Here is a 17,944-nt window from a genome sequence, read left to right on the forward strand (position 1 = left end):
ATACATTTTATTACATGAATTGCTTCTCCTGCAGTGACAGCCATGTATCCTGGTCCTTTTATTAATCGATAGGCGAATTCGTCAGGCTGTAATGTGGCAAATGATAATGTGTTAGTTATTACATCTTTTTCCAGTTCGCATTTCTGTTGAATGACATTGTGGTAAAGAGATGTCGTATGTGTTTCTCTACATATACAAACTTCGAGTTGATATATGCAAAAATATCAAGATTGTCAATTGGGATTGTTCCTCTTTCGGCGAAAGCGTCTCCCTTTTTAATTTCCAGTATAAAGAGTTTGGGGTGCTCTATACGAAGAAGTGTGTATCCGCACAGTGGCTGTTCTCGCGTTCTTGTCAGAGCGAAAATTATGTCTTGTGTTGTTAGGCTGTATACAATAGGTGATTTTCCTTCGCTGGTATCGTCCGTAGTTTTGATAGCAGGTCCTTTATATAGAACGTCGTATTGATGAAAATTACATGAAGAGGTAGGCATCGGTTCCCAAAAGGTATATCCATCCTCTGAATCGATGCAAAATCTTTCACTGAGTGTACAAATGGTTCCTGATTTTAGCATTATTTTTCCAGTATTTAGTTTCACGGGGACATAGGCTGATTTCAAAGATTATTCTGGCGACAGCTTGCACGACAACGTCGTCCCATGTTCCATAATGGTCGGAATACTGCGTGCCTTTGCATTTCCCATCGTTGCTTACGCTTCCAGCCATAGTGATGCTGTAAGAGGCGGTTTGGTTGACTCGGATGCCGTCGATTAAAACTCTTGCTCCTAACGAAAGAGTACCATCGCGAAACATTCGTTTGCACTGTGAGTGTCCGGTTTCATGTGTATAGTCAGCACGTCCGTTATGCACGATGGAAACATGTGAATGCATGCCACAATAATATATAGTTCTTGAAATTTCAACCTTACATTGTATTATATACGCATGATTATAGTCAGATAATTGAAAGAATTGGATATAAGTATCCGTAGAGTTTGATGTTTTATGTGGAATATTGCATTCTCCCACATCCAACAATGAAACCGATGTAATATTTAAATGTCGCCCTCCGCAATCAAAACCGAGAAGGGCGAGGGAGGTTTGCGCAGTGAATAATAATACTAAATGATATATCATTTCTGTAAGTAAACAGATACAATTTATTATTTATACCTGTATATTTGTATGAATATAATATATATATTTTTATTTTATTTTATGGGATTTCTATTTTGGGAAAGGGTCCAATATATTGATTAGAAAATTTTCCTTTAGCTGGTTCTTTCAATAAGAATACGTGATCTCCTTGTTTAAATTCTTGTACGTGAATATGTTTATCGTAGTAGTGCTTGCTTCTGTTTTTGGATTGAATTAAATTTTGTCGCGCTTCTTCTTGCGTGTCGCGCAATTGATTAAATAAATCTGTTAAATATTCGGTATATGTAGAGTCTATATTTTCTTCCACTATAGTGTTGGATGAAGGTAATCGTGCTATTCTTCCAAAAATTAATTCAAAAAGGGAGAATTTAGTGCTTTAATGTATGCTCGTATTGTATGAAAACATTGCTAGGGCAAGATGATCATCCCAATTTGAGTCTTTGTTAATTTGTGTTTTTAGATATTCTGTTAGGACGTGATGAGACCTTTCTATTAATCCGTTAGATTGAGGATGATAATATGATATTATTTGATGCTAAACCTTTTCGCTAAGTTTCTCATTAAGGCCGTTAAAAAATTAAAACGGTTAAAATGGCTTGTGGGGCACCGTAAACACATATAAAATTCTTAGTAAAGGCGTCGGCGATTGTTAATGATGTGGCTTTTTTTAATGGTACTGAACTGAATATTTTGTTAGTAAATCTTGCATAGTGAGAATGTAAACGTTTCTGTTATCAGATATGGGTAATGGACCTACAATGTCCATTGATATTTTATCGAAAACCGATCCGGGAGTGTCGGTGATTACTATAGGCTGTTTAGTTTTTACTCTAGTTAATTTTTTTAATTGACAGGTTCGACAATTCCGAATAAAAATTTGAATATCTTTTTTCATTGTATTCCAGTAATAGAAGGTTCGTGTCATGTCCAGTGACGTTCCTTGTCGATCTTTCCTCGGAAAAGACCAACGAAGGGTGCTCTCTATTTTTATGGGCAACCTGCAACGCACCGGCTATACCCAGGGACTCCGAGAGCTAGAATCTTTTATTTCAGTACAGGTAGAAACGGATTGACGCAAGGTAAAATGAAGTATTTATTGATTTAATATTATATATATGTGATATTATATTTTATTATGAGTGGTACATAAAGCCTGTATATTTGTTGGAAAAAGAATAAAGATGGTTATAATAATTCTTGTGTATATTATTTCCTTGTGATGGGTATTAAAGAGTCTGCGTACCTGACAAGACTTCAGAAATAAAGGGTATTTACAAAATAATTAATAATGAACTTACTTTGTTGAAGAAAAAATGTTGCTAAGTATAATCGTAATTAAGTAACCGGTTGTCTATTAACAAATTATTGAATTCTATTCGAGAATAAGAAAAAGATCGGAATAGAGTTGATGGAACAATTCTGAGTTTGAATAATGACGCGTCGCCTTCAGGTCACAAGCTGAAAAGCGGCGTGTTGCTTTGCAAAATCTATAAATATCTTAACTTTCTTTGTTACAAGAAAATTCAAGGTCAGAGGGATTAGCAATAAATTTTTTATTTATTAATTCTCCGATGGTAGCAGGATTTATTATTAAAGGACGGGGACCTATATCGGTATCGATAGGATGTATGGAATTGTCTTTGCAATTTATTATATAAAAAGAAGATTCTTGATTGGAAGAGGGAGGTTCGATAAGAGGAATTCGTTCGGAATCGGTTGTGGAATTAGAAAGATAGTCGTTTATAGCTTTAAGAAGACGAGGTTTCAATCGCCTTATTATATGTTTTCTACCAACACGTCGGGTTTTTGGCATAACTTAATTTCAGTTTGTGTTGCTTCCACGAATTTTTCACATAAGATTCGTATCGGCTGTAATCAACGCGGATTTCTCTGAGTTGACTACCATAATCTGAACCTATAACCGGGGATTGTGTGCTTCCACAAATTCTATTTAACATTGCTTCTGCCGTGAGAGCGTGCGGCCCAGTCATATGCTATCCTCATCTGACTCATTGTGAGGTGAGAGCGTGTGGCCTAGTCATAAGCTGTCCTCATCTGAACTCATTATGCAAATCCGGCTTAATACTGCTATCTAATTAAATTGATTTGAAGTAACTTGGAAGGATTGAATGAATTTAAGAATTGAATATTCTTATTGCAAATATTTATTCTAATTTCAAATTATGTTGCTTCCACGAGTTTCTAGCATAAGATTCGTATCGGCTGTAATCAACGCAGATTTCTCTGAGTTGACTACCACAATCTGAACCTATCACCGGGGATTGTGTGCTTCCACAAATTCTATTGAATATTGCTTCTGCCGTGAGAGCGTGCGGTTCAGTCATATGCTATCCTCATCTGACTCACTGTGAGGTGAGAGCGTGCGGCCTAGTCATAAGCTGTCCTCATCTGAACTCACTACGCAAATCCGGTTTATGTAGCTATCTAATTAAATTGATTTTAATTAATCCAGTACGAGTTAGATAACTCGTATGAGTATAAATCAAATATTCAATTGTTTGACAAATACGTGTTGTAGTAATTTTAAGAAAAGAAAAGAAAAATCACTGTCATTCGGTATTGCAATAAAACTCTGTTTCTCCAAATAGGGAAGATGACCCTATGAGGAAAGGCGTAGGCCACTGCTAGTCAGTGAACGGATTCAGAAGCCAGTATCGACGGCACCTGCCACTGTAGGAGCTCTACACGACACCTTTTTATTGCTCAGGTGGAAGCAGGCGCGCTGAATCCTGTTATTGTATGTTTGATATAGTCTGGTGGTCAGAATACAATTCACTCGGCACTAACGAGAGGCTGAGGAAGTTCTAGGAACTCCATGACACCATGACAAATATCACGCACGCAATGAACGTGACGCACAGAGGTGACCTTATGACAGGATATCGTTGGAATAATTTAATAATTCAACAATTGAATTATATCAAATAATAAAATAATTTAAAGTAAACTGTAATGATTTGAAATTAGATTAAATAACGACTGAAAAATAAAAGAGGTAGTACTATATTATAAGATAATAGGTAATATAGGATAAGGATGTGGGATACAAGTATCGATTAAAGATCAGTGAAGGTTGAAATATTATCAATTATGAAATAAGAAATAAAATAATATAAGTGTCGGTATCGAAATAAAATATAAGTATTAATTGTAAAAATGTAATTGAATCTATAAAATTAAAGTATTATTCTTGAAATAATTCTATCTCAGAATTATTCTATCAAAAAGAAGTCAGTAAAATAATATAAATATAAGATTCAATGGCTTCAGCGGCATAAAATAGTATAAGTATTAGCATGTATGAAAATATTCTAAGTCCGAAGAACATAAAATATTTCTAAGTCCGAAGAGCATAAAATATTTCTAAGTGTGAAAATATTTCTAAGTTCAAAGATTGAAAATTTTGTCTTTATTCAGTATAATACTTAGTACAATTTTACTTACAAGTATTTAGCTGTTAGTTAGTAGTTGTTGGTTGGCTTTTCCTTTCTGGTTGTTGCTCTCTTGAAAATTTCCGACTGAATGGTTTTTGCTTGTTACTTGCTTGAAAATTTCTGACTGAATAGTTCTTCCTTGATGTTACTTGTTCAAAAATTTCCGACTGAATGGTTTTTTCTTGTAGTTACTTGCTTGAAAATTTCCGACTGAATAGTCTTTGCTTGTAGTTGCTCTCTTGAAAATTTCCGACTGAATACTCTGGCCGTCCGCGGACGCGCCTTATATTCAGATTGAATGTGGGCCGCGGGGATCGGGGATCTCGAGCTTGTGGGTCCCCTCGGTATGTGCAGAGGTAATTTTCGGTATTGAGCGCGGCGGCTTACAAAGGATGCCGCTGTCTAAACAATCTTTCAAGGTGACGCACGTGCAGCTTGTAACCTGATACTTTTTCGAGTGCGGTGGCTTACAAAGAGATGCCGCCGTCTAAACAATCTTTCAAGGTAACGCACGTGCAAGATGAAACCTGATACTTTTCTTGCACTAAGGCCTTATAATATTTAATACATAATTTCTTTTATAACTCTAATTTTCTTTTTCTTATATTAAAGTAATTGTTAATTATTTTATAAACATATATATATGTATGAAATCAGGAATTTTTACTCTACTTTTTGATATAAGAATTAACTAATTATTTTGATATTTTCGATTCCGTGCTATTATAAGAGAAATAATATAAGTTCGCATAGCTTATTCACATATTAAATTTTATAAAAAGATCGAAGCGTATATATATATATATATATATATATATGTATATTCTTTAGTCAAATTAAATATGGTTAATATTCTCATTATTTTTATAATTAATAAATTATGCTTTTACGTTAATTAATTAATTAACAATCGACCTTTTTATGATTACAATTTGGTTTTTGTTAATTTTATAATGAATAAAGATTATTATAAAATAATATTTTCGCTAGAATAAAGTATTAATAATATTTAAATAATACATTGTTCGATTTTTACATTATTTTATAATGGAGAGTTTTAGTAAAAGTTGTAAAGTTCTTAGTGAACATTATATTTTCATATATAAATGTTAATTAATTATTTAATAAAATGTTTAATTATTTAATATATAATTATTATATATAATAATTATATATTAAGACTCTCGATTATAATATAATGTATTACAATTTTTATTTACGCTTTCTTCCTTTTTGCAACAATTATTGATGCCAGTGGTTCTCATTCTTAAATTATTTGGTGACCTTAAAATTAAATTTAAATTTATCCAATATTAATTATTTATTAATATGTGCTAATATAATTACGGCTTCTTAATGGTTGCAAAGAGAACTTGTTAATTAATTATTTAGTAAGATATCATAGGTGCATTATTGTAGTTATGTACTTATCAGTGATGCTCATTCTTAATATTGATAAAAATAATATTTTAAGAGTAAAATTATTAATTTTTAATTAACAATTAAGGGGTTTTAGTTGTATACTTCCAAATGACCTGAAACTTTGAGGGTATGCGTTTTAGGCAATTTTAAGATTTTTGGCTGCCATTTTTAACTTTTTTGTTTTTAGACTTAGAGAATCGAAAATATGTTGGCTGGCCTTAAAGTAATAAAACTAAGGTCTATGTAAAGTCTCAGCTGATTTGGAGCAACTTTAAAAATCGCCATTTTGGATTTTTTTATCTTTAGACTTAGAAGTTCGAAACTGGCTAAATCGTGTATAAATCTTTAAGAATAACATCTATGGAAAGTTTCGTAAAAATCGGAATTAATTTAAACAAAGTGATGGCCATTTTGTTTTTACTGGATTAACGAATCAGCGTGCAACTACTCAGGTTTTACAAAGGGGCCTTTGTATATGATGCTGTTCAAATTTCGTTTTATTTTGTACATTAGTTTAAGAGAAATTTTCATTTGTTTATAAGAGGTCCGCCATCTTGTTTTTACTGCTTGGGCCTAGAGGGAACGGATTAATTTCTTTTTACTCTACTTGAAGTACTGATCACGTTAACTGTGTTTCAAAGTTCTAGGTCGTTTCCTTCATTTGTTATTAAAAATAATTGTTAGTAATAAATTTTTAAATTTTCGGATAGCTGTATGATTAAAGACATAACGATGTCTAACGAACGATAGTATAAGTTGAATCGATATTTTCAATTGAAACCATCAGGATAATATTAATAACTTTAAATTCTTTTATATATTTAAATAAATTTTATATATGCATCATTATTACTGTTGATTTTAATAAAGGATGGATCTATCCTGATGCTTCCATTTGACTTCTTATACAAGTTTTAATTAAATTAAAGTACAAGAGAGAATACTTATTTCGCATTGCTATTTTATCGAATTCTTGCCTCATAAATTATAGTTTGCAAGTATAGTCCGTTATATTCTATACGATAATCTACTTCTACTGTTTATTCTTTAATATTTTATAATATAATTGATAATGTAATATTGAATATTTAATATTAATATTAATGTGATTAATAAGAGCGTGATTATATATGTAATAAGCAAATAATAATAATAAAGAGATAATTATTCTTATGCAATTTTTAGGCTGTGATTATTATATTATATAAGAAATTAAATTTTTGGATTCGAAAAAATGACGGGACGTCACACCTCCCTCCCTATTTGAGAACGAATTCCGATGTTTTCGTAGGAATTTGTTCTATGCCTTGCAATTAATTCCTTAAATTCTTATAAAAATGAGAATCTGAATCGGTTATATTTACGGTTGTCGAAGAGTCAGGATCACTGTCTCTGGCAACTGCAGATGGTTGATGGATTACAGGATCTTTTACTGAATTAGGTGGTGCGGATGGGGGTGTTGGTGTATCGTTGCCGTCTTCATGGTTTCCAGGTCTGTCGATTGGTCCGCGAGCGAGATGTAGCAGTAGGTGTGTGAGTTAGCTCCATAGGGCTCCGATCAGATGTACGCTGCATCCATAGACTGTATGCAGAGCATATCCGTGAATTGTGATATCGATGATGAATTTTATTAGTCGGATTATCATTAATATTCCAACAATTCCAGCGGTTGCAGAGCCGAAATTTAGGTATCCCTTCCATACACGGGAGACGGTACATTCGACTATTTTGTTGAGCGATGCTTCGTCCAGTAAATTATACATGGAGAGAGGTCAGGATTTACGGAATGTCCGGTCAATCCTCTAGCGACTGCATTCAACAAGGCTGGTTTTTCCGCAGGAAACATGATATGATCCCTTAGTTTTTCTATATCTACTTCGGAGTAGATTCCGCTGATAGCCAATGGTCCAGGCGTCAAGTATTCCCATGACAAGGATGCCCATTGGTCATAATTACTGAGGAGGTAACTGCCGTACCTGGGGTTTCGGAGTGAATTGAACCCATGTGTTTTCAATTCGATAAGGAGTGGGTAGTTCGTAACTACATTCTTTTTCATTACCAATTTTAGTGATGATTCTCGATTTCGGGGTGAGAAAGTATGAACTATTGCGTACTGTGACGGGTAGTTCTGTGTAACATTCTTCAGTCTTCCTCACTGTAACGTCGACTGGAATACATTTGATTATTTGAACGGCTTCTCTAGTGACAGCCATGTATCCAGGTCTTTTATGAGTCGATATGCGAATTCATCGGGCTGGAGAGTAGCGAAAGACAAAGCGTTTGTTATGACTCGTCTTTCTAGTTCACATTTTTGCTGCATGACGTTGTAATATAAAGACGTCATTTGAGGTCGTATGTGTTTTTCCACGTATACGAACTTGGAGTTCATATATGTGAAAATATCCAGATTGTTGATTGGGCTAGTACCTCGACTAGCGAATGTATCTCCCTTTTTAGTTTCCAAAATGAAGAGTTTCGGGTGCTCTGTACGAAGGAGAGCATATCCACACAGTGGTTGTTCCTTGGCTTTCGTAAGAGCGAAAGTAATATCTCCAGTCGTTAAACTGTAGATAACTGCAGACGTTGATTCATTGATATTGGTTATCATTTTGGCTGCTGGACCCTCGTAAAGGACGTCATATTGATTGAAATTGCAGGATGACGTAGGCATGGGTTTCCAGTACGTGTATCCGTCGTCGGAGTCGAGACAGAAGGTGTCAGCGAGTGTGCAGATTGTTCCAGATCTTAGTCGTATTTTTCCTGAGTTTAATTTTACAGGTACATAAGAAGACTTGAGAGTAATCTGGGCGACGGCTTGGACTACAACGTCGTCCCAGGTTCCATAGGGATCGGAGTATTAAGTTCCCTTGCAGGCTCCGTCATTTTGTATCCGACCGGCCATGGTAAGACTGCGATACGAAGTTTGATTGACCTTTAAGCCTGTGAGGAGACTTCCTGCTCCCAGGGTTAGAGTTCCGTCTTGAAACATCCGTAGGCATTGAGTGTATCCTGTTTCGTGCACATAATCTGCTCTTCCATTGTAGACAACAGAGGTATGCGAGTGCATTCCACAGTGATAAATTGTTCGTGATATTTCCACTTTACACTAAATAACTTTGGCATAGTTATAGTCCGAAAGTTGTAGGAGCTGTATATATGTGTCTATGCTTGTTGGGGCATGATATTCAAGATCACATTCACCAACGTCCAGTAGTGACACAGCGGTTACATTTAGATGCTGTCCACTACAGTCGAATCCAATTAATGCGCTGACTGTTTTTGCGTAGATTAACAGTAATGCGTATGTAATCATGACAGTCTGTAACGCATACAGATACGTGTTATTACTTATACAAAATTAAAACTATCTAAAGCTATGATTGTATTTTTTCTATTTTGTTTGTTGTATGTTGTTTTTTTTTCGTAAAATTTTTGATATTTTCTTTTAAGTATATATGAATATTTAAGAAATTAATAAGAAATAAATAATTGTTGAATTGTGTACTAACTTATTTTATAATATATGAGATATTTACGAAATTAATAAAATTGAAATAGTTATTGGACTATAAACTAACTTGTAATATATATGAGTCATTAACGTATAAGATAATTATGATCTCATTTTAGATATTCTATATACTAGTGACTTACATCTAATTGTTACAATGGTTGCGCGGATACATTTTACATTTTCTCTATCCGTGACTTTTAGAATTAGTATACAAGTAGTGTTAATAGATATTTGAGTAATGGTTATATAAGCGCGGTGAAATGTAAGATTACATGTCGAGAGTTAGATACATTGTGGTAATTATCGCAAAAGTATTAAATACATTTTGTGTCTTTGGTTTTCTGTTTTGTTTGTTTTTATGTGATTTTTATAGAATTTTTCGTGATTAGTATATATATATATATATATATATATACTAATATATATATATATATACTAATATATATATATATATATATATATATATTATATACTAATATATATATATATATACAGGGTGGACCATTTTAATCCATCCAGTCGAATATCTCGAAAACCAAGCCCGGGAGAGAAAAATGTTTCAGACAAAAGTTGTATGGTTTCGAGAGGGTCATAAGATGGTACCATTGGTTTGACCTTAAAAAGTCATTTGAAGGTCACGTGAAGGTCACTTCAAGTTTTTTCAATGGAATACCCTATATATTTTTACATATTTTTGTAGCTCATCTCGAGAGCTTTCCAAACCACTTATGACAAAGTATTTTTCATTAAGTATTTTTTAAGTTATAAGGCTTCAAAGTTGCAGTATTTTGATATAAAATACAAGATATCTCATAAAATATTCATTTTTTGATTATCTTACTCTAATGCTTTTATGCACAGAATAACGAGACGAATCAATTGGCATAATTAAAACACATAATTATGTTAAAGTAAAAATCTGAATTTGCAACTAACAGTTACACATTTTTACTTTAACATAATTATGTGTTTTCTTTACACCAATTGATTTGTCTCATTATTCTGTACATAAAAGTATTAGAGTAAGATAATAAAAAAATGAATATTTTACGAGATATTTTGTATTTTATGTCAAAATACTGCAACTTTGAAGCCTTATAACTTAAAAATACTTAATGAAAAATATTTTGTCGTAAGTGGTTTGGAAAGCTCTCGAGATGAGCTACAAGAACATGTAAAAATATATAGGGTGTTCCATTTAAAAAACTTGAAGTGACCTTCACGTGACCTTCAAATGACTTTTCAAGGTCAAACCAATGGTACCACCTTATGGCCCCCTCGAAACCATATAACTTTTGTCTGAAACATTTTTCTCTCTTGGGCTTGGTTTTCGAGATATTCGACTGGATGGATTAAAATGGTCCACCCTGTATATATAGAAATAATATTTGAACTATTTACTTATTTAATTATTCATTAAATGTGATTCTGCTTATATAATTATTTATACTTATGATCTAATTGTAACGGTTGCGCGGATAATTTTACATTTTTCTGGTTTATCCGTGACTTTTAAAATTATTATAGAATTAGTAGATTAAATAAAGAAATGAGGTATTCGTCGCAGTATAATTAGATATTAAGATTTTAATGTGATTAAATATGTCGCTGCAAATTATTAAGTATTATCGACGCAAAATATTAAATAGGTATTAAGTAACGCAGTATATATATTGTATATTACATGTAATAAGGCTCTAGTTCTGGATCTCTCATTAAATTGAATTCGTCAATAATTAATTCTTTCCTTTTATAAAAGGTTCTGAGAGATAATGTATAAATTGCTAAACCCATTACCTGGTCGAGAGTATTTTCACTTTCCCTTTCAATACGCTCGGGGGTAAAATACAAGTTATAGGCGTGAGAACAATCTCGACACTCTAATAGCGGTTTAGTTTCAGCACATGACTTTCCACAAATCACACAATTAATAATGGGTATATTTCCGAATGTGAATAAGTGAAGAGCATAATATTCGAACTTTCGACAGTCGTCGGGAAAGCAATCTTTAAAGATTTTAAGAGGTTCTTCAGCATAGATAATAAAGGAAGTTAGGATCATGCATTGAAAATTGAGACTGTTAGGGAAGTCTTTAAATATAGGGTGAGGTAAATTCTTGTATGGTTTTGGTATACACATTTTGAAAGTGTTAATAAAATTAATTATGATAGTAAAATCAATGATTAATGATATTGACCGTTAATATGAGAGATTAGTGGGTAGGGATGGTCGTTAAGGACTCTCCTTCTTGAAGACCTGTTAAAATTTTCAAATGTTTGTTAAGGCAAAATTCACAATTGCGTAAGGATCTTATGATCGTAAGCAGACTGAACAGCGTACTTTACGATATCCGATTTCGTTTAAAACGAAATGAGAATGAACTGATTCGAACTGGGCTCTTATTATTGGAGTCCTTATTTTGGTATAACATAGGCAACACAGGCCGTTATTATTTGCTTTTTTACGATATCCAAAGATTTTTACGCATTTACTAAATGTTAAATGATGATGAATTCTTGGAGAAGAATATGCTGTATGCCCTGAGTGGGCGGGATGGCGCTGCCAACACATCTGTAATCAAAATAACTATGTTAATAAAGTTCATCCTGGATCTATATGTGTGAGTTTTAATTTATTAATGTGGACAGCACGCGGTCTGTCTCCAATAAGAATTTTGACATTGTTTAGAGGTAGTATTTCGGTGATCTGGTAAGGGCCAGTATAATGATCGGAAAATTTTCCTTTTCGTGGTTCCTTCAATAAAAATACATAAGATTCAATATTAAATTGTTGCGGGTTTATGCGTTGATCATAATATCATTTACTTTTTTCTTTAGACCTGATTAAATTCTGACGCGCTTCTTCACGGATATCGTGTAGTTTATTAAACAAATTAGTAATGTATTCATGATAAGTAGGCTCTAAATTTTCTTCTATAGGAGGGTAATCGTGCTATTCGACCGAATATTAATTCGTATGGCGAATATTTAGTTCCTTCGTGGACACTAGTATTGTAAGAGAACATTGCTAAGCTAATATATTCGTCCTAATTATTTTCTTTATCTATCTGAGTCTTTAAATATTCTGCTAAAACATGATGGAATCTTTCGATTGAGCCGTTATATTGTGGGTGATACGTGGTAGTTTTGAAATGTTGAATATTAAATTTTTTCATAAGAATACGCATTAGGGCTGATAAGAAATTTGCTCCTTGATCAGTTAATATGGCTTTAGGGGCACCATAAATGCAAATAAAATTTTTAATGAAAGCGTTGGCTATAGATAATGAAGTCGCTTCTTTTAATGGTACTGCAACGGAATATTTAGTTAATAAATCTTGAATAGTTAAAATATATTGATTTTCATTTTTTGTGATAGGGAGAGGTCCCATAATATCAAGAGAAATTTTGTCAAACGCGTTTCCTGGGGTATCGGTAATAATCATAGGTTGTTTAGTTTTAATACGTGTTAATTTCTTTAATTGGCATTCGCGACATTTTTGAATAAATTGTTGTATATTTCGTTTCATAGTGTTCCAAAAATAATGCGGTTTTAATCGATTATAAGTTTTAGTAACGCCTTTATGTCCTCCATGAGCAGAAGTATGGTTTTCAATAATTAAAGCTTCGCGTTCTTGAATTTCGGGAGTTTTTACTAAATTCTGACAAACGGTTATTTTACAATAATTTCCTTGTAAATGTTTTTGTATTTGATTAATGACATAGGACCATGGTAAGTCACCGAAATGGCTTGTTCTACTAATACTGAAAGATGAAAGTTGTAATTCCGTAATGACGTCTAGAAGAGATCGTATGCAATTTTTTAAAGTTTGAGGTTCTATTAATGTTTTTCATTTGATTTAATCGGCAAAGTTATTAATATATTTCCTTTTACAGTTTGAATATTTGCTCTTTCATAAGTAAGATTTTCATATTGTGGTAATAAATTTTCTTGTTGGTATAATTTGGCTCCACTGTCGAAAGGTGTGCCATTTAAATGAATAAAAATTACGTGGGTATCCTTTTGTTTTAATAAATTATCTCGAGTTTCTTTTACAATTATTTTTCCTTGCCTTTCAAAAGGGGGAAGATTTTGTTCGTAAGGTATTCGATTTAAATTAAACATTTCCATGTAATCATTATTATCATTATCAGAGTTAATTGTGCTTATGCTTTTTTCGGAATCCGAAAGTTCCTCTATAGTTACTTCGTTTTGATTAATTAAAGGGGACATTTCTATATAATCGTTGTTGTTGGAATTTAATATTCTTCCTCTAGAATTTAAGGTTTTTCTTATCGCTTGATTTCGTTGTTCTGGATTATTTTGATAATCATTATCATTATTATTATTATGGTATGGAGTTAACATACGTTCTTCTTCAACTGGATTTACAGTGGGAAAAGAAAATATGGACTCGTCCGATGAATCGTTGGTTTCGTCGGAAACGAATAATGGTAATACGATATTCTCGGGGGGATTTCTGGATAACGCGTCGGCGTTATTATTTAATGAGCCTTTTTTATAGTGTATTTTGTAATTATATTCAGCTAATTTAGTACGCCATTTCCAAAGTCTGGATGACGGGTCTTTAATAGAATTTAGCCAAACTAAAGGTTTATGATCGGTTATTATTGTAAAAGTCCTACCGTATAGGTAAGGTCTAAAATCATTTATACAATAAATTATAGCTAAGCATTCTTTTTCTATAGTGGAATAATTTTGTTTTGCGAAATTAAGTACACGGGATGTATAAGCGATGGGCAAATCTTTCCCTATAGGTCCTTGGCTTAATACTCCTCCGACAGCATAACCGGATGCGTCGGTTGTAAATACAAATGGTTTGGTGAAGTCAAGATATTGAAGTATTGGATTTGAGCATAAAGAAAATTTTAGAGTTTTGAATGCTTCAATTTGTTTTGAGTCCCAAAAGAAAGAACTGTTTTTCTTTAATAAATCTGTTAGTGGTTTCGCGACTTTTGAAAAGTTTGGAATAAATCGTCTGTAATATCCGGCTAATCCTAGAAACTGTTTGATGTTTTTCGGATTTTTAGGGACGGGAAAATTCATTATAGCATTAATTTTATTCGGATCAGGTTTGACGCCGTCGGAACCGATTATATGACCGAGGTAAACTACTTCGCGTCGTAAGAATTCGCATTTATCTGGTTGTAATTTTAGATTGGCATTTCTCAATCGCTGCATTAATCTATTAAATTTAATTTCGTGTTCTTTTAATGATCTTGTGTAAATGACTATGTCGTCCATATATACAAAAAGTTGCCTTGTAATCCTGAAAGGACGTTATCCATTAATCTTTGAAAAGTAGCGGGAGCATTTTTTAAACCGAATGCATTCTTTTAAATTGATAATGACCGTATGGAGTAGAGAAAGCAGTTTTGGGAGCGTCTTTAGAAGCCATAGGAATTTAATGAAAACCTGAAGCTAAGTTTAGTACGGAAAAATATTTTGCAAAACCTAATTGATGTAGGATGTCGGTTATATGAGGAAGAGGATAGGCATCTCCTATCGTTTTTTCATTGAGAGAGCGATAATCGATGACCATTCGCCATCGTTTGTTTCCTTGAAAGTCAGGTTTTTTTGGAACTATCCATACTGGAGAGTTATATGGGGAAGTAGAATGCTCGATTAAATTGTTACTTAATAATTCATTTACTTGTCTATTAATTTCGTCTTTATGGATGGGAGGAAATCTGTATTGTTTGGTGTGAATTGGTATTTCATTGGTAGTAGGAATGTAATGTTCAGTAGCATTAGTAGCATCCAGAGTATCTTGTGGAAGATGAAATCTGTCAGCGTTATTTTTTATTAAGGATCGAACATTGTCAGCTTCCTCGGAGTTCAAATGTTCGAATCGTAATAGTTGTAAAATGGTAGACACTCGATTAGATGAGTCTACGTCATTATCTTAGGGATAATGCATGGGAAATTCGTTAAAATATATATGTTTATCGAATAAATTATTATTAATTATTGGATTCCCTCGGGATCTTTGAGTTTGAGAAGAATTATATTCTTCGGGATTTTGTGAAAGATTCGGAGATATTTCATGAGTCACTGAGGGCCCTCGGGTTTCAGTGAGTTATCTAAAAGATTCAGAGATTTGTAAGAACTTGAAGCGTTATCAAGATTAGGGGGATTAAAATGATTCAGTGGATTATAAGGATCAAGCGAATTACGTGAATTCATCGAGATCAGAGAATTATCGGTTACTGAGTGCCCTCGGGTATCAGTAACATGTAAATGATTCAGAGGATTCAGAGAAGTATTATTATTATTACTAAGGATCGTTGTATGCTGTGCGTCCCGCCAAACATAAAATTAAAAAAAAAAAAAAACACAAACACACTGTTCAATTATAAAATATACGCTATATATATACATAATTCGGTATATTACCAAATGCTTGCTTATAATTAAGTAATGTTGTCCTTAATGAATATAAATAATCATACAATAAAATTATTCAATTATATTATATTAAGTATTAATTAAAAATTAAAGTCAAAATCTTTTTACGGTTATATATATTCGAAATATATATGTATATATATTTATATATATATATATATATATATATATATATATATATATATATATATCAAACAGTCGTAATATGATTATATTGACTCATTATTGATAAATATAAATTTTAAATAAATTAACTTCTTACAAAATTATACAAAACTTAACGAACTTCATGTAAAAATCACCTATTCTCAAAAGGACAACTAGTAGTTAAATATATATAAAGGTACAAGAGCACTGACGATACTTGAATAAATACATTTATCCGTATACATATATATAATATATGTATGTACAAAATATATAAATACTGCTGATATTAACCTGCGTTAATAATTATGTAAATTTATATGGAGAATTATATTAGCAATAGTTGTCGAAACTAAAATTAAAAATCACTCTATATATATATATATATATATATATATATATATATATATATATATATCTTATATACTGGGTGTCTAAAAGATATTATTAAAATTAAAATTATAAGAAAGAAGGTAATAACTTATTAAATATTTGCTCAAGAGCTAATTTTCGCAGCTGAATAAAATCAATATTAGAAAAACAAAAGCACCATATGTCGAAATAAATTCAATAAAAAATACTAGAAATAAAATATAGTCTCCCATATAAATATTAGCAAACATGTAAAATTAATCAATAAGACAATGTGATGCAACGAAAGAGGAAAGTATTCAAAATTCTTATAAGTAATATTATAGTGAGAAATAAATTATTATAACAATAAAATAAATCTCTCACTGCAATATGAATAAGTCTTAGCGATTCATATTGTATGAAAAATCGATAATTAATATGACGCACGCGATAACGGCGACACAAAGACTCATGAAATCATATATAATCAAGTAGTCTAAACATCCTGATCAGCTAAGAAGCTTCTTCGTAATCTATTAACCGATACTCGATTACCACTTCAGTTGAAGCAAATGATTAATAAGAAATCGCTTGAGTATAATCGCGAGAGCTTCCTCGAAATATAACAACGGATACTTAATTATAAAGTTCGCATCATCTTATCGAAATTAAGATATCGAAGAACTCACTCGGCTCCAATAAATCCAGAGGAGGAGACTTCCCTCCTCAAACCGAAGTCCATCTCCATACGAACAAGATCAACCAATCTGAAGGAACTTGGGCCCTAGTGGAAGGAGAGGTTGAGTAGGGGGATGAACCTCAGGAGACAGTCGAACGTGTGGACTGTTAGTCAGTCGTAATTCAAGAGTCGTGAAGAAGTCGTCCTAAGAATCTCTGAGTCTTTGTTCGCTGCGTCCTAGAATAAAATGCAACTTAGTTTTTCCGACTACTACTTTGTGCCGTCGAGGTAGTCTTTTAATACTTTAAGATTTTTCTACTCCGCGACTCATTTTAAATTAAACTTAGATTTAACACTATATTACTATTCATACTTTTAATCTCGGTACAGTGCGGATGTACCTTTCGTTTTAATTAATAGATTCCTGTACATCATAGCAATTTATATACTTGCAATTTTTCTAAAATTATTTTGTTATTTGAAATATATTAGCTTATTCTTGCATTATTATAAGTGAATTGTTATATCCAGCGTGAATTGTTATATCCTACATTCCAGAGCCAACATTTACTATAAACAATTAGATATTATACAAATTATTAACAAATATTGACTTAATATCAACGAAATTAGAATTTTCATCATTTATTCTATCTGGATAAAGCGATAGCGAGTCCCGAACCTGGGAAAGAGCAAGGTGACGTGCCCCTCGTTACAGTTCAGGCAGAGCTGAGACTTAGTCGATGAGCTGTCTGGGCGTCGTTTAATCCAGATTATTAACAAATAT

Source organism: Anoplolepis gracilipes, chromosome 14, assembly GCF_047496725.1.
Source record: "Anoplolepis gracilipes chromosome 14, ASM4749672v1, whole genome shotgun sequence".
NCBI classification, from domain to species: Eukaryota; Metazoa; Arthropoda; class Insecta; order Hymenoptera; family Formicidae; genus Anoplolepis; species Anoplolepis gracilipes.